At 41.4% G+C, this 21920-nt stretch overlaps 1 protein-coding gene across 4 annotated transcripts in view; it reads left to right on the plus strand.

Annotated features, from left to right (window-relative positions):
• The window catches only part of LOC129855734 (thyroid hormone receptor alpha-like), a 76614-nt gene that overhangs the window by 21421 nt on the left and 33273 nt on the right, over window positions 1-21920 (plus strand). For 2 of the 4 annotated variants that reach the window (XM_055923709.1, XM_055923710.1), the window contains 2 exons: window positions 18081-18210; window positions 18309-19508. The exons of the other annotated variants lie outside the window; for them this stretch is intronic. The gene's annotated coding sequence lies outside the window, so the exon portion shown is untranslated. The remainder of the gene's footprint in view (window positions 1-18080; window positions 18211-18308; window positions 19509-21920) is intronic. 4 annotated transcript variants of the gene reach the window in all.

Raw genomic sequence — 21920 nt, forward strand, 5'->3', positions numbered from 1 at the left:
AGTGCAAACTGAGGTAAAGGTAGATGCTTTCATCATACAGATCAATATGTTACCAGTCAGAGACGACAAGCAGGTCGGCTGGAGAATCAATGACGCTTGCCTATAGCCCTACAACTAGTGTTGTCACGATACCACAATTTTGACTTGGATACCGACACCAGGTTTAGTATCGCACTATTAATACCAAAACGATACCACACAAAAAAAGAAGGTTCATTAGCCAAAGTCACAGAATGGCACTTGATCCAGACAAACTCAGCTACTGCTCTTTCATTCCATTTGAAAATGTTTCTGTCAATTATTGAGACAGCCATGTATGCATTAATTGAGTCAATTATACAATAAATGTTACTTTTAGTTTTACCAATCTAACTACAAAACAGCATAATGCTAATCATTTATTTGAATGGTAAGATTCTGTTGATAAACGGAGTAAATCAAAAGGTAGCCTAGGTCTATTCACAATACTTTACAGTACAGGTCAGTGCTGTCGTGTCTTTATAGTTCATATTATTCAATAGCAGCAGCATGCATTTTTTTTTTATTGAGCTTGTTTTAGCTGATTTCAAGGGGCTACAGATGACAAACAATCCCTTCCATTTAGGACTTATTTTATTGGAAACTTTAAAGAGAAGGAAAGTTGGCCTACAATTAACTACCGGAATCTTCTTGCATTGTAATGTGTTCTAGCCTGTATGGACATTGTTTTGTGAAAACAGTAATGAACCGTTTCTACATTTTTACATGCCGTGTTGCATTATTCAAGTGTGTCAACTTCTGTGCAGCATGCATGGGGACTGGGGAGAAAATGCAGCCCATACAGCTCTGGCAATGAATGAGTAAGTGGATCAAGCTTTGCTCTTCGCGCTCTAAATGGGCTGTGCTGATAGACTTGATCCTCTCAATCGCTTGAGACATATTTGACAAGTACCGAATATAACAGTCCAGTCTCTATTGGGTAGAGTTGGGTCGGGTGTTCTGGGGAAGGAATGTGACAGCCTGCCTGGGCCAGATGGAGATATTTGTGGAGGGCCTTGTGGCTCGTGAAAGAGGGCATGGTCTTCAACTCCTTAACATCCCGTCTCCTACCCTACCCAGGCTCCCTCCCTGTACATTAGATACACTGAGTGTTTTTGGGGTGGATGGAGGGAGTGATGGAGGGCGAGGCATCATGGAGGCACCAGCGAGGTGTAGACTGCTCCCAGATGGCCAGGCCTGCATCGGGGTTTGAGAGCTTAACATTCTCAACACTTCATAAATCCCACCTAGGGCCTACTGCTCTACTGCTGCTGCTGCTGGGGAGTTCCAGGCCAAACCCACTCCGGAACCCTGCGGAACATTCCGCCCACCACACCACTGCTCTGGAATAATACTGACTGCTCTAGCCCTGGTCGTGGCCGCGGTCACGAGCACTGGATTGTTCCACAGATAGACCTACAGTATAGTTAATGTAAACCTTCATGCTCCATTACAACATTTGGCCTGTAGTCAGTCAGATTCCTGATTTAAAGTAACAGTTCACTCCAAAATTAATGTTTATTGTTGACGTTGTTGCTGAGGCCCTGAAAGGGGTGAAATGTTCGAGATGAGTTCATGGCATGACCCATGCCATCTGTTGTGTAGATGAGGCTGTATATCTTATGTCATAATTCCCACCACTGCGACCTGTATGCTCTCGTTGGCTGGCCCTCGCTACGTATTCGTCGCCAAACCCACTGGCTCCAGGTCATCTGTAAGTCTTTGCTAGATAAAGCCCCGCCTTATCTCAGCTCACTGGTCACCATAAGCAGCACTCACCCATAGTACGTCCTGCAGCAGGTATATTTCACTGGTCATCCCCAAAGCCAACACCTCATTTGGCCGATTCTACAGTCCACTAAGAGAAAGTTCTCCTTCTTCATTTTTCAGAAAACAAATCTGAAACAATGTCTAAAGACTGTTGACATCTAGTGGAAGCCATAGGAACTGCAATCTGGGTCCTAACCCATTAGATACTCTATAGGCATTCAATTGAAAATACCCACATCAAAAAAATCCCACTTCTTGGATGGATTTTCCTCAGGTTTTTGCCTGCCATATCAGTTCTGTTATACTCAGACGTTATTTTAACAGTTTTGGAAACTTTAGAGTGTTTTCTATCCAAATCTACCAATTATATGCATATACATTACTTTGGGCACGCTTCTCATCCAGACGTCGAAATACTGCCCCCAAGCCGTTAAATAAAGGGGGAAAAAATATAAGAAATTAAATGGTGTCTATCTTTCCCATTTATTTGGGATTGAGGATTATAGCTGGATATACACAACAGATGGTGTGGAACTCATCTCGGCGTTTGAGATCCTAAAAAGTCTGAAAGATCTTTGATTCTGTAGTGAATTATCCCTTTACGGAGCCATAAAGTCCAGCAAATGTTAGCCTCACGTGTCAGGCTTCAAGGCTCTGTCGACTTGTCAGACAGACTGATGGATGCATGGCGAACAAGAATTTACACCCACACACTATATCAAGTCAGAAACCAGCATGTACAGTATATCAAGTCTGAGAACAGCCCATATTTTAATAGCAGGCCTGGTCTGCCTAGCACCAGCCAACCGGTCTGGCTTCTATTCCCTGAAAGCCTCAGTTTCATACCCATCACACATGATAAACTTCAGCTTCAAGTTAGGAAATCTGCCATTGATGTCCATTTGTTGATGTGTATTTCACAATTTTAATGACATGCAGAACCCCCCAACACATACAAAATTGGCAATGCCTTTCCTGAAGTCGGAATCGGTTGGGGTGAAACTGCCACTTCGGTTTGCGACATTACTACAACAAAGATATTACTTTAAGCTAAACAACCAACACTGTTGTACATCATTGCACGTACAATAGAACAGCTCCCGAGTGGCGCAACATTCTAAGGCACTGCATCTCAGTGCTAGAAGCGTCACTACAGGCTCTGTTTCGATTCCAGGCTGTATCACAACCGGCCGTGATTGGGAGTCCCATAGGGCGGCGCACAATTGGCCAAGCGTTGTCAGGGTTAGGATTTGGCTGGGGTAGGCCGTCATTATAAATAAGAATTTGTTCTTAACTGACTTGCCTAGTTAAATTTAAGGTAAAAAAACAAACAATAGAACAGCAGCGTATTTACTACAATCTTTTTTTATTATGTCGCTGGATGCTCGTCTCCTTTTCATAAAAATTACAAAAACAATAACCAATGCGACCAGTGACGCTTTTTTACCTTTCGTAAATGCCCCTACTAATGTCTCAGCTTTATAATAAAGTTGGATTGATTGATAAAGATCAGTGCTGTAAATATACTTTAAAGAACTACTTAAGTAGTTTTTTGGAGTATCTGTACTTTACTTCACAATTTATATTTTTGACTACTTTTACTTTTACTTCACTCCATTCCGAAAGAAAATTATGTACTTTTTACTCCGTACATTTTCCCTGACACCCAAAAAATAATCGTTACATTTTGAAGGCTTAGCAGGACAGGAATGGTCCAATTCACGCACTTATCAGGAGAACATCCCTGGTCATCCTACTGCTTCTGATCTGGTGGACTCACGAGTTGTGTTGAGTGTGTTGGAGTGTCCCCCTGGCTATCAGTAAATTAAGATAATCGGCCATATGGTTTGCTTAATATAAGGAATTTGAAATGATGTATGCTTTTGATACGTAAGAATGAAAAGTAAATGTAATTGCTAAAATATACTTAAGTACATGTAAAACCAAATACTTTTAGTCAAGTAGTATTTTACAGGGTGACTTTCATTTTCTATTAAGGTATCTTTACTTTTACTCAAGTATGATAATTGGGTACTTTTTCCACCACTGATAAAGATACAGAGGCCTATCTACTAACCTGTCCTTATTTTCTACCAGTATTTATTAGTGAGAATTAATATATTGTCTGTTCTCTGTAAGGATGACCCACTGATTGCAGCTTGTTACCGTTCCGACACAGTGACAGCGGGAGGCGTGATGCCGGCCTGTATTCTGGGGCTTCAACGTTAACCCATTTGGAATGCCTCAACCTTAATAAACGAACACAACAAGTTGTTGAATACTCCCCTACAAACACACACACACACACACACACACATTAAACCTCTGCCTATCTGTGCGGATGAGATGTGGAAGACCGTCAAAGTGAAGTAGAGAATCTTAGACATGGTTAGGCTCACATGTTAACACTTTAGAACTGGACTGTGGGGGTTGGTTGTTAGAGGTGTGTATGGGTCAAGTTTGACTGAGTGTTGTGTTTTTTCCGAGACCTGAGAGAGAGAGAGCAAGATTTTTTTTATTTTTTATTCACCGTTAGTGTTTCCGCACATTTGCATGTTAGCTCTGAGGTTTGGTGTGCTCTCTGCTTCCCCCCACAAACCTATCCCCATATTCCTGCCAGTATTGCCTTTGCAATCACCGTGTACACTCAGGGTCTTTCATGTCCATTGATTGTGTAGGGGGGCTCGGTTTTACAGGGGCCCTATAACAGACCAGTGATGCCTCGCATTTTGAAGTACAATGTTTGCGGTCATGCAAGATTATGTCTATAAGGAAACCAGAGACCCTCCACCACACCACAACCCCTGCCCTTCCTCTCCCAGTCACCTCCCCCTGGAGAACAATACATGTATCTACTGTAGACACTACCTGCATCCCAAATGGCACCCAATTTCCTATATAGTGCACTACTATAGTGCTCTATGGGCCTTGATCAAAAGTAGTGCACTATAAAGGGAATAGGGTGCCATTTGGGACGCAAATTCATCCATTTGGGACGCAAATTCATCTGTATGCTCTGTAGCATTCATTTATAGTAAAAACAGTATATTAGCATTCATTACAGTAACAACCGTATCTGTTGTGATTCACAGCACGTTCAACAGTCAAGCTTCCTTTTTCACAAGAGGGGGGGAGTGAGAGGTTTTATTTCCCTTCTCAGCAGCACCATTGATCTCTATCTCTTGTTGGTGTATATGGAATGTTCTAATGTTTTATGGTGTACTATGAACACTGGAATGGAAATTCAGTCAGCCTCACTGCAAAGGGAACTGTGTGTGTGTGTGTGTGTGTGTGTGTGTGTGTGTGTGTGTGTGTGTGTGTGTGTGTGTGTGTGTGTGTGTGTGTGTGTGTGTGTGTGTGTGTGTGTGTGTGTGTGTGTGTGTGTGTGTGTGTGTGTGTGTGTGTGTGTGTGAGTATAGCACTCTCGCATTGTGCTCCTACTCTTACCTGAGTGCTTTGTCACACTCTCTCCCTCTCAATCACACACACACAGACAGACACTCCGGTTGCAGCTTTCAATTTTTTTCATGTAACCTTTATTTAGCTAGGCAAGTCAGTTAAAAACAAATTCTTATTTACAATGACAACCCACTGTTCCCAGGTAGGCCAACTGCCTTGTTAAGGGGCAGAACGACATTTTTACCTTGTCAGCTCGGGGATTCGATACAGCAACCTTTCGATTACTGGCCCAACGTTCTAACCACTAGGCTACTTGCCGCCCCAGCTAGGGGAAGAGGATTCCCTGTGCTGTGTGTTTGGGTGGTGACGCAGCCAGGTAGGGGTTTTGGGCATGCCCTATTCATAAAAGCTGCCAGGCATGCAGGCTGAGTGGACTGACTAGCCGCCGAACCAACCCATTGGTTGCTCTGTGATGAGTATGCTCATCAGCATTAACACTAGACTTCCCACTTGTGGCTCAACAAACGCACACATGCAAGTGCATGCGGGTATGCACACACAACACACACACAATCACACACATGCACACTTCTTAACTGGAAGCAAGTGTGTACCTGTGAGGGCAGCAGAAGCACCTGGTAGTAGTAGCTAGGGTTGCAAAGGGTTTCTGTAATTTTCCCAGAAATGTTCCATGGGAAGTTAAGCCCTGGAATTTGGGGAATTTTGCTTAAATTCATCAAAAAAGTTAGCTTATAACAGTGAACCTTTTTTGTGGGATACACATAAGGCAGGCAATTCTAGGTATTGTGGCAAACCTCTGCATGCACAGTGCATTCTTCCAGCACATGTATAGCTGGTTCTCAAGATCTTGCACACTAATGAGATCCTATTGAGCACACACTACTATACTGTCTGAGCCAAGGACTACATGCTTTCTGGTAAGTTTTGATTACAATACTGGGTGGAGTGAATATATTTTATATGACATGATTTTTTGTTAACTAGTAAATAGTAGCCTACAACAGTGTGTTTAAATCATTTCTAACTTGTTAACAATTTCTGCTAGTTAGTTTTTGCTACCATGTGGGTTTTAGCTTGCTTGAGCCTGCTAACTGAGGAGTGTTATTTCACCTGTTTCCGTACATGTTTCATTTTAAAACATTTATCTTACAAATGAGTTGTTTAATCTAACTGCTTAACTATTTATTTGTACATGGAATTGTATTCGTTTTTTTTTTTTTTTTTTTTTTTTTTTTACAAATGTTTTTCTAATTGTGCCACAGTGTGCACTATCTGATGTGTGGGGACATTTCACTGCAGCTAATGTAGAAGGAAAAGCTGTGTACATTTGTAAATACTGTGCCAAATCATATGTGAAGAATGCAACAAAGATGCAGAATCATCTGGCCAAGTGCGTAAAGTTCCCTCAGCGCTCACAACAAGCAACCTCTGACAAAAGTCCATCTACTTCTTTTCGAGGTGAAAATGATGAATCAGACGCCTTATCGATAGCAACAGCTCATGGTCCTCCTGTCATCATGTTCGACAGTCTCCTGGAGTGATAGGAGTCTCCAAGAAATGGCCATATCACAGTCTGCCGATATGGACAGCCCCATCAAGAGGATCCTCCTGGAATGTATTTTGGGAGAGAGTGGTAAGCAGCCTGAAACTCCTGAAACCTATAGCAGTAGCCATTGCACGGATTGAGGGAGACAGTGTCATCCTGTCTGGTGTTCAGACTCTGCTTGCAGATGTAAGAGAAGAAATCTGTACTGCCCTGCCCACTTCACTGTTGCTCCAATCAGAGGAAACTGCAGTTCTGAAATACATCAAAAAGTGTGAAGACTTCTGCCTGAAGCCCATACATGCCGCAGTATACATGTTGGACACCAAGTATGTTGGAAAGAGCATCCTGTCTGGTGCAGAGATCAACAAGGCCTATAGTGTTATCACTACCAGGTCTCGCCACCTTGGCCTGGATGAGGGCAAGGTTCTTGGCAGTCTGGCGAAGTACACTTCCAAGCAAGGGCTTTGGGATGGAGATGCAATATGGCAGTCGTGCCAACATATCTCATTAGCCACCTGGTGGAAGGGACTTTGCGGATCTGAGGCTCTTTCCCCTGTTGCCTCCATCATCCTCCAAATATAGCTGGTGCTTAAGCAACAGACTTCCCACCATGAGCAGAGTGTGGCTGCACCACATAAAGCTTTACATTACCACCCCCCCCCCCCCCTCTAATATTGCTCAACATATGGAACATGACTGCCTTCTAGCTATAGAGAAGAAAGAGAAGCATGAAAAAAAATACGATGAAAGTAGAACTTCATCTTTTGTAGAGTATTGATGAGATATGACAGTGGTTCCATGCCCTCTACCCTCCCTTGATCCTCGCTTAGGAGGCCGTGGATCTGGCGCTTTTACAATAAAGATCCCTTCCTCTCCTTCTGCTTCTCGTCCACCCCGCCGCCTCATTCTCCTCATCTCATTTAACATTTACATTTTAGTCATAAGACAGACGCTCTTATCCAGAGCGACTTATCTCCCTTTCTTTTCCTTTCCCCACCAGGGACCAAAGCCTCCGCATTTGTTTTAGATGGTTTTGTACAAAGAGATCTTATCCGAGCTGAGCAACCAGTAACCGTTAATAAGATAACGTATATAATTTAGTCAGCTCACATCCATGACTATTCACTTGTACATATCCATTTGACTAGTTTGGAGATTAAATATTGCAATTATTGATTGCCACCTGCATAAATCAGTGATTCAGACAGCTTTTTTGGGCACATTCTTACAAATCTGTGACTAATCTTTATATCTGCACAGCTGGCTCATTTGGTTGTGTATTCTACATCACTATGAAGATTTTAAGATATTATTGGGTATACAAAAATTATATTTCATACAGGTATGGTAATGTGAAATTTATCTAAGACCCTAAGAGTAAAAAAAATGATTTTTTTTACTTTTATTTAACTAGGCAAGTCATTTTAAGAACAAATTCTCATTTACAATGACAGCCTACGCCGGCGCAACCAGGACGACGCTGGGCCAATTGTACGCCGCACCTACGGGACGCACCTATGATACAGCCCGGGATCGAACCAGGTTCTGTAGTGACGCCACTAGCACTGGGATGCAGTGCCTTAGACCGCTGCGCCACTCAGGAGCCCAAAAGTTGTTTGGTGGCCATATTGAAAAAAGGCTTATGTGAGGCTTAATACAGTTGAAGTCGGGAGTTGACATACACCTTAGCCAAATACATTTAAACTCAGTTTTTCACAATTCATAACATTTAATCCTAGTAAAAGTCCATTGTCTTAGGTCAGTAAAGGATCAGCATTTTATTTTAATAATGTTAAATGTCAGAATAATAGTAGAGAGAATGATTTATTTCAGCTTTCATCACTTTCTCAGTGGGTCAGAAGTTTACATAGTATTTGGTAGCATTGACTTTAAATTGTTTAACTTGGGTCAAACGTTTCGGGTAGCCTTCCACAAGCTTCCCACAAAAAGTTGGGTGAATTTTGGCCCATTCCTCCTGACAGAGCTGGTGTAACTGAGTCAGGTTTGTAGGCCTCGTTGCTCGCAAAGGCTTTTTCAGTTCTGCCCACAAATGTTCTATGGGATTGAGGTCAGGGCTTTGTGATGGCCACTCCAATACCTTAACTTTGTTGTCCTTAAGCCATTTTGCCACAACTTTGGAAGAATGCTTGGGGTCATTGTCCAATTGGAAGACCCATTTGTGTCCAAGATTTAACTTCCTGACTGATGTCTTGAGATATTGCTTCAATATATCCACATCATTTTTCTCCCTCATGAAGCCATCTAGTTTGTGAAGTGCACTAGTCCTTCCTGCAGCAATGCACCCCCACAACATGATGCTGCCACCCCGTGCTTCACGGTTGGGATGGTGTTCTTCAGCTTGCAAGGCTCCCCCTTTTTCCTCCAAACATAACGATGGTCATTATGGCCGAACAGTTCTATTTTTGTTTCATCAGACCAGAGGACATTTCTCCAAAAAGTACGATCTTTGTCCCCATGTGCAGTTGCAAACCGTAGTCTGGCTTTTTTATGGTGGTTTTGGAGCAGTGGCTTCTTCCTTGCTGAGCGGCCTTTCAGGTTATGTCAATATAGGACTCGTTTTACTGTGGATATAGATACTTTTGTACCTGTTTCCTCCAGCATCTTCACAAGGTTCTTTGCTGTTGTTCTGGGATTGATTTGCACTTTTCGCACCAAAGTACTTTCATCTCTAGGAGACCGAACGCGTCTCCTTCCTGATTGGTATGATGGCTGCGTGGTCACATGGTGTTTATGCTTGCGTACTATTGTTTGTACAGATGAACGTGGTACCTTCAGGCATTTGGAAATTGCTTCCAAGGATGAACCAGACTTGTGGAGGTCTACAATTTTTTTCTCTGAGGTCATGGCTGAGTTCTTTTGATTTTCCCATGATGCCAAGCAAAGAGGCACTGAGTTTGAAGGTAGGCCTTGAAATACATCCACAGGTACACCTCCAATTGACTCAAATTATGTCAATTAGCCCTATCAGAAGCTTCTAAAGCAATGCCATAATTTTCTGGAATTTGTGTCTGTGTACTTCTGACCCACTGGAATTGTGATAGAGTGAATTTTAAGTGAAATAATCTGTCTGTAAATAATTGTTTGTAAAATTACTTGTGTCATGCACAAAGTAGATGTCCTAACCGACTTGCCAAACTATAGTTTGTTAACAAGAAATTTGTGGAGTGGTTGAAAACAAGTTTTCATGACTCCAACCTAAGTGTATGTAAACTTCTGACTTCAACTGTACGTGAATCATGTGATGGCCCTGTATCTATAAATCTTTTTAAAACCCTGTTCTAGCTGTGTGTGTGAAATGTTTTTGGATTGTACCACATATCTGCCCCACTACATAGAATTCTGTGGCTAAGCTTCAAGCATTCTAATGTTAATAGTACCTTATGGCCTATTTTTAAACACTAGTTGTAGCTGGTGCTTGCAAAGTTGGTTATATTATATATAATTTGAAAGTTAATTTCATGACCTTTCAGAACCACTTGTCAAACAAAGATTAACGTATCGGGTTTCCTTTTTTTTAAGCGATTTATACAGGCAATTCTTTATGTACGCTAGAGGTCAAAGGTCAAGGTTCTGTTGACTTGAACATTCCAGCAATGTCGAATGGCTAGCTGTTAATGTAAGCTTGCCATTGATATATTAGAGGGTATACAGTGCATTTGGAAAGTATTCAAACAGATTTCTCAAAATGTTTGCACATGCATAAAAAAAATGATCACAAATACCTTATTTAGACCTTTTACTATGAGACTTGAAATTGAGCTCAGGTGCATCCTATTTCCATTGATCATCCTTGAGATGTACCTACAACTTTATTGGTGTGGTAAACTCAATTGATTTGGAAAGGCACAAACCTATCTAAATAAGGTCCCACAGTTGACAGTGCATGTCAGAGCAAAAAACCAAGCCATGAGGTTGAAGGAATTGACCGTAGAGCTCCGAGAAAGGATTGTGGCGAGGCACAGATCTGGAGAAGGGTACCAAAAAATGTCTGCAGCATTGAAGGTCCCCAAGAATAGTGGCCTCCATCATTCTTAAATGGAAGAAGTTTGGAACCGCCAAGACTCTTCCTATAGAGCTGGCCCTCTGGCCAAACGGAGCAATTGGGAGAGAAGGGCCTTGGTCAGGGAAGTGACCAAGAACCCAATGGTCATTCTGACTGAGCTCCAAGTTCCTCTGTGGAGATGGGAGAACCTTCCAGAAAGACAACCATCTCTGCAGCACTCCACCAATCAGACCCTTATGATAAAGTGGCCAGACAGAAGCCACTGCTCAGTAAAAGGCACATGACAGCCTACTTGGAGTTTGCCAAAAGGCACCAGAAGGACTCTCAGGTCATGAGAAACAAGATTATCTGGTATGTTGACACTAATATTGAACTCTTTGGCCTGAATAGCATGTAAAAATATATATATTAGAAACTGATTTGTTTATTATTTTTGAGGACATGGAAAACTTGGAAAATTACCATTTTTTGTGTGTATTTGGGGTACAATGCATAATGTCTAATCAAATAATTATTATGAAATAGATAAGTACAGATCCTAATCTCAGTGATCCAAGAGGAAATTTCTTGAAAAATGACACTTGAGAATGTTTGGGTCAAATGTCAGTTTCGCTAGAATGATGCATGCGTATTAGAGCGAGGTTTAGGTGCCCTGTTCAAAGACCATTCCATTAAGCAATAACCAAAGAGAGGGAGCGCTACACGGTAAGACAGAGTACAATATTGGAGTGAGAGAAATATAGAGCTACTCAAACAAGAGACAGACCAATGCTATATATAGAGGGAGAGAGCTGTAGAGTAAGACACACAGAGAGAATGCAATTAAGCAGGAGATAAAACAAAAAATTATTAATCAAGTCAGATCAGCAGCCAGAAAATGTATGAAAATTGTGCCTCAGTAATACTTAGTAGGCTGATTCCCTGCCTAATTCTCTGCAATGAATCCCAGCATAGTAATTGAGAGGAGCAAGAAATGTGCACAGAAGAGAGACATGTAAAGGCTAGGCATTAATTAAATAAAAAAATTGAGATAAACAAACAATAGCCAGAAAGGCTATTGTAGGAAAATAAGTGGTAGTGAAAGGAGAGTGCAAAAAGAGAGAATAAAGGAGAGATTGACGAGAAAGGGGAAAGAAGGAGTGAAGGTATAAGACGACATGGGGCAGTTATCCAGTATAGCTGAAGTCCTCCATAGTCCATTGGCTTTGTGCAGCTAGCCTAGACGACAGCTATTTGTTATGCTGATGCTAGTAGACCTACACACAGCCAACGCAAGCTAGCTGAAAAAAATGTATTCTGGGTCATTCTACAGAAGTGGTTCAAATTACAAATTTGTATCCTATTTTTCCCAAACATTCAGCGACCATGTGTTACAACGTACAGTATGTCAGATAGACAACAAATACTCACACACTTTGTATTGCATATTTTAATTGAATTCCTTACTAGGCAGTAAATTTGACACTACTCAAACATAGTGAAAAAGTTGCAATAAAGGGAGAACCACTAACCCTAACCACACTATTGATTATTTTGATAGTTATAAAGTCAGTCTCGTCTGTAACTGAACATTTCAAGATGATAGTAAAAAATGGTATGTCACAGAATGAAGAGTACTGCAATAGTTTTCTGTGGGTTGAGTTTATTTGACCTCCCGGGTGGCGCAGTGGTCAAGGGCACTGCATCGCAGTGCTAGCTGTGCCACCAGAGTCTCTGGGTTCGCGCCCAGGCTCTGTCGCAGCCGGCCGCAACCGGGAGGTCCGTGGGGCGACGCACAATTGGCATAGCGTCGTCCGGGTTAGGGAGGGTTTGGCCAGTAGGGATATCCTTGTCTCAGTATGTAAAATGTATGCACTCTACTGTAAGTCGCTCTGGATAAGAGCGTCTGCTAAATGACTAAAATGTAAATGTATTTGATTCCTGCCCACAGCTGGCAGCACCCAAGTAATCATCAATTTGGAGCACAGCTGCATGCAACCAGATATTAATACCCATGGTCAATTTGGTTAGACACTTGATATCCATATGGGGCTAGTTAGGGACAATCAGTATTACACCATGTACATAGGACAAGGTCAATAGCTCATTTTCTATGACTTAACTCAAACCAACTCTTAAGTTTAGAAATTCATATAAAATATATAGAAATAATTTATTGAGGCAACTAAAAGATGTGCAACATGAAAATATCATCCCATTTACAGGCTAGCTAACATTACCTAGTGTGGCAGGCTAGATAACGTTTTAGCTAATGTTAGCGTAGCTAGTGCTAGCTACCTCATTACAACTTAGTTAAGTCGTAACTCATACAAGTGTATTGTCCAAATACTGCTGTTTATGTAACATTATCATTTGATAATACTAGTGGGGTAGGCTAGCTAGCTACAGGATAGCTAATTTACATTTACATTTAAGTCATTTAGCAGACGCTCTTATCCAGAGCGACTTACAAATTGGTGCATTCACCTAATGACATCCAGTGGAGCAGCCACTTTACAATAGTGCATCTAAATCTTTTAAGGGGGGGGGGGGGGGGGCAGAAGGATTGCTTTATCCTATCCTAGGTATTCCTTGAATAGGTGGGGTTTCAGGTGTCTCCGGAAGGTGGTGATTGACTCCGCTGTCCTGGCGTCGTGAGGGAGTTTGTTCCACCATTGGGGTGCCAGAGCAGCGAACAGTTTTGACTGGGCTGAGCGGGAACTGTACTTCCTCAGTGGTAGGGAGGCGAGCAGGCCAGAGGTGGATGAACGCAGTGCCCTTGTTTGGGTGTAGGGCCTGATCAGAGCCTGAAGGTACTGAGGTGCCGTTCCCCTCACAGCTCCGTAGGCAAGTACCATGGTCTTGTAGCGGATGCGAGCTTCAACTGGAAGCCAGTGGAGAGAGCGGAGGAGCGGGGTGACGTGAGAGAACTTGGGAAGGTTGAACACCAGACGGGCTGCGGCGTTCTGGATGAGTTGTAGGGGTTTGATGGCACAGGCAGGGAGCCCAGCCAACAGCGAGTTGCAGTAATCCAGACGGGAGATGACAAGTGCCTGGATTAGGACCTGCGCCGCTTCCTGTGTGAGGCAGGGTTGGCTAGATTTATTTTTTACATTACCTAGTGTGGCAGGCTAGCTAACGTTTTAGCTAATGTTAGCATAGCTAATGCTAGCTACCTCATTACAACTTAGTTAGGTTGTAACTCAACCAGCAGCATCTGGGCAATACACTTGTATATATAACATTATCATTTGATAATACTAGTGAGGTAGGCTAGCTAGCTACAGGATAGCTAATGTTGGCTAGATTTATTTTTAAAACTTTTATTTAACTAGGCAAGTCAGTTAAGAACAAATTATTATTTTCAATAACGGCCTATGAACAGTGGGTTAACTGCCTTGTTCAGGGGTAGAATGACCGATTTTTACGGGGATTTGATCTTGCAACCTTCCGGTTACTAGTCCAACACTCTAACCACTAAGCTATCTGCCGCCCCTACCTGTCGCCGTTAGATAGCTAATGTTAGCCTACAAGTTGGATTTGCAAGTTAGTTTGTAGCTTATACAAGTGTATTCTGTATTGCTTAGGGCAAAACAAGATAATGGATGCAGCTATGGAGGCAGTTAAATCATGTTTGAGTCTGACTAATACACTGAACTAGAAGCAACAAACCGTAACAATCTGGAGCTACAGTCAGTCTACATCTGTAACGCATAGAATTAAGGTTTCCACTAGTTACCACACCCACAATTTGGCTATATCGTAAACAGTCATGAAAACAAAAAGGAGCTTTTTGGTTTTAATTTAAGGTTAGGCATAAGGTTAAAGGTTAGTAGTGTGGTTAGGATCAAGGTTTAAAAGCTAATTGTAGAAATAGGCGCCCTGTATGACTTTGTGGTATGAAATGACGACCTACAGTAGAATTAGCTTGGACCGAGTTACTGCCCTGATGACAGAGGCGGTGCTGCCAACTCTCACACATTGGGTGTGAGACCTTGCAATTCTTCTCACGCTCATAAGCCACACCTCTTATTTATCACGCATTGAAAAAAGTACTGCTTTTATTTTGTAATTAATCCAGTGCGTTGACTTTTCAACTGTGCCTTATTTTGAAATCTGTGCATATGCACCTGCAATTCTACATCACAAGCATTGTAACTGCAGTATCTTCATCTGGGTGATACATAAGTTTCCTGCCACCGCACTGTGAATCACAGCAGATTGAAGCTTGTGATTGGTTTAGTAAGGGTTCAGGACCAAGGCGATTGGATGCACGTTTGCAAAGAAATGCCCCTCGCGATGATAGTGTAGTCGGCAGCCATGGCAGACTAGTGTCGTGTCTGTGACTATCAGTAAATGTGAAGACTGTTATTTTATCAAATCAATTCTCTCTTTATTATTACGTGATTAAACTAATCATGTAAACTTTAACTAGGAAGTCGGGCACCACAGGAAAATGTTTAGAGTCCCTCTTTCCCGAATCGACTCTTCAGGTATTTTCATATCTTATCGAGTAGTCTTGTATTAAGGTATTATTATTATTACCTCATCAGTTCTCATTACTGAGAAAACCCTTGGATATCTACACGAACCCTAGCCTAACTCATGAATCAACAATATACAAATTGGCTTAATTATTTATTTCCTAACCAGCTAATCAAATCACAGAAAGAAATAAATAAACAATATAGTTATTGGCTACTAACACAATGCATTGATAAGTCCCTAGTGGGCTAAACCGGTATAAGGGATTGGTAGACAATGGCAAGGGGTGGGGACAGATAAAAAGCGGGAAAGACCAAATGTATTTACTACACACAGTTGGTAATTATATGAATTGAAATGCTAATCCTTAGCATATGAACGGCCACTCATTCAAAAATAATAGCAACGTATATATTTACGCTCATATGTCTTTGTTGTCTTCTCCGTTGGAATCGTCAGTCCGTCTGCTTGTCAGTTCATCAGAGAGTCAGTTCATCAGAGAGTCTCTGGTTAACTTCCCCAGAAGTCACAATGTCTTCCGAAGTTTCTGCTTTCTCAGCAGCTCTGTATAGTGCCAGTTGTAATGGTTACGCCCGGCGTACATATGTTAATTGCATAGGACAGATGCTTCCGCGGTTGTCGGTATTCTCATACAAGACTTATGTAATTTCCAGCTGCAAACTAGTAATTCTACGTCTAGGATTTGCTCTTATTCTGTAGTGATCGATAGTCTAGTCTCAGAGTTGAGCCGTGTAGCCAACACTACACGCTGTCTGGTCTACTGGCCTATAGAGTTGTAGTTCTTAACCATTTCACATGTAGCATCAGCTGCATGTTTTCTAGTCTTCTTAACCATTCGTGACGTCCGGCTTACCGTGTGTCTCTTTGGCATGAATTGTAAATTTCATCACGGGTGGTTTTATACTCTGGAGTAGAAAAGGGCAGTTCCATGATGCCTGATGTACTGTCTGGCTCACGGGGGTGTGCCCATTGACTAGTTAAACTTTATATGAAAATCCATACCCTCGTTTAGAAGGTTAACATCACATTACATATTTTCACAAATAGTTTCATATTTACTCATTCATTTTATCCAACGTCTAGATGTAAATCTGATAATTGAAAAATGTACACAAACAGAGATACAGTAATGTGGGTCTCCTGTCTTTCATGAGGTCACCAAATGAAACAACTTCGTCATGACTGTCCCTTAGGTGTCCACGGACCACTCCCACGTTGTCAAAAATATGAATTATTCAAACTTTTGATGTCCAAGGGTCTCTCTGTGTTCCACAGTTTACATTCCAACCTCGAACACTACAGAGCTTAAGAGGCAGCGTATTGTATGACCGCCATAAAACAGCAGACTACCCACGCTGTAGAGCGGACCCACTGTAACATGATCCTTGAGATCATCACAGGAGGGTTATGACACTTGGCAGGCATGTTTGTTCTATGTTGAGCTAAGTTTATGAACAACATTTTCAAAAGAGCAGCATGGCAACTTGTAGGGCTGTTTTGTACAAAACAATTTGCTGTCAATCTTGTCGCAGAATGATTCCTTTTGTCAGCATGTGATACTAGTGATTTAATCCACCACTTGCATGAGCTCTGATCCATAAGCTACATTATTCACCTAAGTTGGTCATAAGCAATTTAGCACTAGGTTTATTAGGCTGTAACATTGATAAGGCAGCATTCATCAGGAATTTCTGTAGGAGGATCTTATTTGTCTAACTATGAACAGGATTTTGCCCAAACAGATTTTTTACCCAAATGTATAACTGATTTTAGTGGGGGACAATACATTAAAATATAATTTGGGTTGGATGTAAGTACAGATTTATGTCATGTCTTCAAGAGATTGTATTATCTGTTTTAATTTAATTGGGATTTCACAATAGCTGATGTACAATACCAGTCAAAAGTTTGGACACACCTACTTATTCAAGGGTTTTTCTTTAGCTTTACAATTTTTGTATTTATTGTAGAATAATAGTGAAGACATCAAAACTGTGAAATTACACATATGGAATCATGTAGTAACCATTAAAGTGTTAAACAAATCAAAATATATTTGAGCTTCTTCAAAATATCCACCCTTTGCCTTGACAGCTTTGCACATTCTTGGCACTCTCTCAACCAGCTTCATGAGGAATGCTTTTCCAACCGTCTTGAAAGAGTTGCCACTTATGCTGAGCACTTGTTGGCTGCTTTTCCTTCACTCTGTGGTCCAACTCATCCCAAAGATCTCAAATTTGGACTCATCAGACCAAAGGACAGATTTCCACGGGTCTAATGTCCATTGCTCTTGTTTCTTGGCCCAATCAAGCCTCTTCTTCATATTGGTGTCCTTTAGTAGTGGTTTCTTTGCAACAATTTGACCACGAAGGCCTTATTCACGCAGTCTCCTCTGAACATTTGCTGTTGAGATGTGTCTGTTACTTGAACTTTGAATCATTAATTTGGCTGCAATCTGAGGTGCAGTTAACTCTCATTCACTTATCCTCTGCAGCAGAGGTAAGTCTGGGTTTTCCTTTCCTGTGGCAGAAAATTGCAGAAAATGAGCTTCAAAACTGAAATGAAATGTTCAGTTAGCAGTCGAACATAAAACACACAGTAGAGAACACAAGCATGGGGACCCTTGCATGTTTTGTCCCAATTCACTTTCATAACCTAGCAAGGTGGAAGCAGCCTGATCGCTCTGTTTACCATTCTATCATGATATCTGAAGTGAAATAGAAAGGTGAATGCATTGATTAGGTTAGTTCCACCATGCTAATCATAACCACCATTTATAATGTAATCAGTGCTCTGTGTTTGTGTGTTACCAACCAGTATCTTTGATGAAGGGCCAGGAGTTGATCTACACTGCCATGCTCATCAATGGGGCGCTGGCAAAGACCTTACCTCCAGCCTCACCTCTTGCCCGCTCACCAACGGTCGTCGACGGGGGGACCAGATTTTGGTAGGTTTAGTCTGAACTGTTCAAACTGTTTGTTTGTCAGGTATCACCTATCCTAACTGCCATCGGTAATAGAAAAGTGACTGTGTATGTGTTCACAGATGCATCTATGGAGCCAGCACTTGGAGACTTGCAAGATGATGTGATAACGTCCAGACTGACAGGCGGTCTTGATACTGATGTCTCTAAATGGAGAGTCCTGGCACCCGGCATAAACATTTTACTAGACACAACTTACTTGTATTGTCTTTTTGGATTTTTGAGCTACCCAAGTTCCCAACAGCATTTGGCAATTACACTGCTACAATTAGGCCCTAATGCTTAGGCTACACACGAATGCCAGATAAAAATAATGAAAGAAAAACCTCAATGTAGCCTATATGAATTGCATAAGACTTATACATTTATGGATTTTTAATTGTTTTATTTTTATTCAACCCGCCTGACACCCACCTGTCCTTCATCCACACAATATTTCATGACCTTAAACCCGCCCGCCCGCAGGTATTATAAATCAACAGGCGTCCAAATTGACCGTGAGAAAAAATAATCCCATTGGAAAAAAAGTTATTTTTATTCACTGATGGAAATACCAGTCGATGGAAATACATTTGTCTGTCAAACTTATCGGTCTATAGGTCCATTTGCATAATATGTGGAATTAGATTGGCGCATGTGTATTTTCATTAGTCTTCATGTATCTTATTTATCACACATGCATAACATACAGAGAGAGCCTATTTTGAGCAGAATATCACCTCAGACAGCGCTAGAGATGCTGCTGCAGCTCCTCAGCTCATTGCTGCTAGAGTGAAACGTGTTTTATAAACCCAGTCATTGTGCAACAATTCTAAATAAAAACACATTTTAATTTCTCAATTGGTAATTTAAGCACGCCTCCCATTTGCCATCTAATTGCATAGGCAACGGTAGGCAGGCTATCAGCGTGTCTCCCACCACTTTGCAATGTGAGCTGGAGGCAGTAGGCTACGCATTTTGAAAACATATACTTAATTGTTTGAAACCTGAACGTTTTACTTCATATTATGAGGCATGTCTTACCTTGCTTCAGTGTATCGGCAAAATCCGACCATGGAGGCAATTATTTTTTAAAGACTTCATATCTATACCATTGAAACCAGCATTTCTCTCCTGTTCTTTTTTCCATTGTCCAGAAGCCAAAGTCACAATCCTAGTCATATTAGCAACCCATCATAGTTGTTGCATCTTTAGATTCCCCCTCTTTCTACGTTTCTAACGGAGAAACTCATCTCTGTCACATATGGAACCGCTCGCATCAGGTGAGCTGTTTAGAATGGTGTTTTCCCGCAAATTGCATTTTGCGGTCGGTGTGTGTGTGTGTGTGTGTGTGTGTGTGTGTGTGTGTGTGTGTGTCAGTATACAGTTGAATTCGGAAGTTTACATACACCTTAGCAAATACATTTAAACTCAGTTTTTCACAATTCCTGACATTTAATCCTGGTAACAATTCCCTGTCTTAGGTCAGTTAGGATCACCACTTTATTTTAAGAATGTGAAATGTCAGAATAATAGTAGAGTAATTTATTTCAGCTTTTATTTCTTTCATCACATTCCCAGTGGGTCAGAAGTTTACATACACTCGATTAGTATTTGGTAGCATTGCCTTTAAATTGTTTAACTTGGGTCAAACGTTTCGGGTAGCCTCCCCAAGCGTCCCACAATAAGTTGGGTGAATTTTGGCCCATTCCTCATGACATAGCTGGTGTAACTGAGTCAGGTTTGTAGGCCTCATTGCTCGCAAAGGCTTTTTCAGTTCTGCCCACAAATTTTCTATGGGATTGAGGTCAGGGCTTTGTGATGGTCACTCCAATACCTTGACTTTGTTGTCCTTAAGCCATTTTGCCACAACTTTGGAAGTATGCTTGGGGTAATTGTCCAATTGGAAGACCCATTTGCGTCCAAGCTTTAACTTCCTGACTGATGTCTTGATATGTTGCTTCAATATATCCACATAATTTTCCTGCCTCATGAAGCCATCGATTTTGTGAAGTGCACCAGTCTCTCCTGCAGCAATGCACCCCCACAACATGATGCTGCCACCCCCGTGCTTCCCGGTTGGGATGGTGTTCTTCGGCTTTCAAGCCTCCCCCTTTTTCCTCCAAACATAACAATGGTCATTATGGCCAAAAGGTTTTATTTTTGTTTCATCAGACCAGAGGACATTTCTCCAAAAAGTACGATCTTTGTCCCTATATGCAGTTGCAAACCATAGTCTGGCTTTTTTATGGGAGTTTTGGAGCAGTGGCTTCTTCCTTGTTGAGCGGCCTTTTATGTTGTCGATATAGGACTTGTTTTACTGTGTACATAGATACTTCTGTACCTGTTTCCTCCAGCATCTTCACAAGGTCCTTTGCTGTTTTGGGATTGATTTGGACTTTTCGCACCAAAGTACGTTCATCTCTAGGAGACCGAACGCGTCTCCTTCCTGAGCGGTATGATGGCTGTGTGGTCCCATGGTGTTTATACTATTGTCTGTACAGATGAACGTGGTACCTTCAGGCGTTTGGAAATTGCTCCCAAGGATGAACCAGACTTGTGGAGGTCTACAATTTTTTTTCTGAGGTCTTGGGTGATTTTCTTTTGATTCTCCCATGATGTCAAGCAAAGAGGAACTGAGTTTGAAGGTAGGCCTTGAAATACATCCACAGATACACCTCCAATTGACTCAAATGTTGTCAATTAGCCTATCAGAAGTTCTAAAGCCATGACATCTTTTTCTGGAATTTTCCAAGCTGTTTAAAGGCACAGTCAACTTAGTGTATGTAAACTTCTGACCCACTGGAATTGTGATACAGTAAATTATAAGTGAAACAATTGTTGTAAAAATTACTTGTCATGCACAAAGTAGATGTCCTAACCGACTTGCCAAACTATAGTTTGTTAACAAGAAATTTGTGGATTGGTTGAAAAATGAAAATGAGTTTTAATGACTGAGACTTCAACTGTATGTGTGTCCGTGTGTGTGTCCGTATCCCAGTAGTGCTTTACATCATGTGCTATAGAGCGTGAAAAAGGTCTGACCTGAAATCACACGCGCCATCTAGCAACAGAAGTCAAATCAAAATCATCAAATCAAATTTTATTTGTCACATACACATGGTTAGCAGATGTTAATGCGAGTGTAGCGAAATGCTGGTGCTTCTAGTTCCGACAATGCAGTAATAACCAACGAGTAATCTAACCTAACAATTTCACAACAGCTACCTTATACACACAAGTGTAATGGGATGAAGAATATGTACATAAGATATATGAATGAGTGATGGTACAGAACGGCATAGGCAAGATGCAGTAGATGGTATCGTGTACAGTATATACATTTGAGATGAGTAATGTAGGGTATGTAAACGTTATATTAAGTGGCATTGTTTAAAGTGGCTAGTGATAAATGTATTACATAAAGATGGCAAAATGCAGTAGGTGGTATAGAGTACAGTATATACATATGAGATGCGTAATGTAGGGTATGTAAACATTATATTAAGTGGCATTGTTTAAAGTGGCTAGTGATACATTTTTTACATGTATGGCAGCAGCCACTCAATGTTAGTGGTGGCTGTTTAACAGTCGGATGGCCTTGAGATAGAAGCTGTTTTTCAGTCTCTCGGTCCCTGCTTTGATGCACCTGTACTGACCTCGCCTTCTGGATGATAGCGGGGTGAACAGGCAGT

This window comes from Salvelinus fontinalis, chromosome 5 (genome assembly GCF_029448725.1).
Source record: "Salvelinus fontinalis isolate EN_2023a chromosome 5, ASM2944872v1, whole genome shotgun sequence".
In the NCBI taxonomy this organism is placed as follows: domain Eukaryota; kingdom Metazoa; phylum Chordata; class Actinopteri; order Salmoniformes; family Salmonidae; genus Salvelinus; species Salvelinus fontinalis.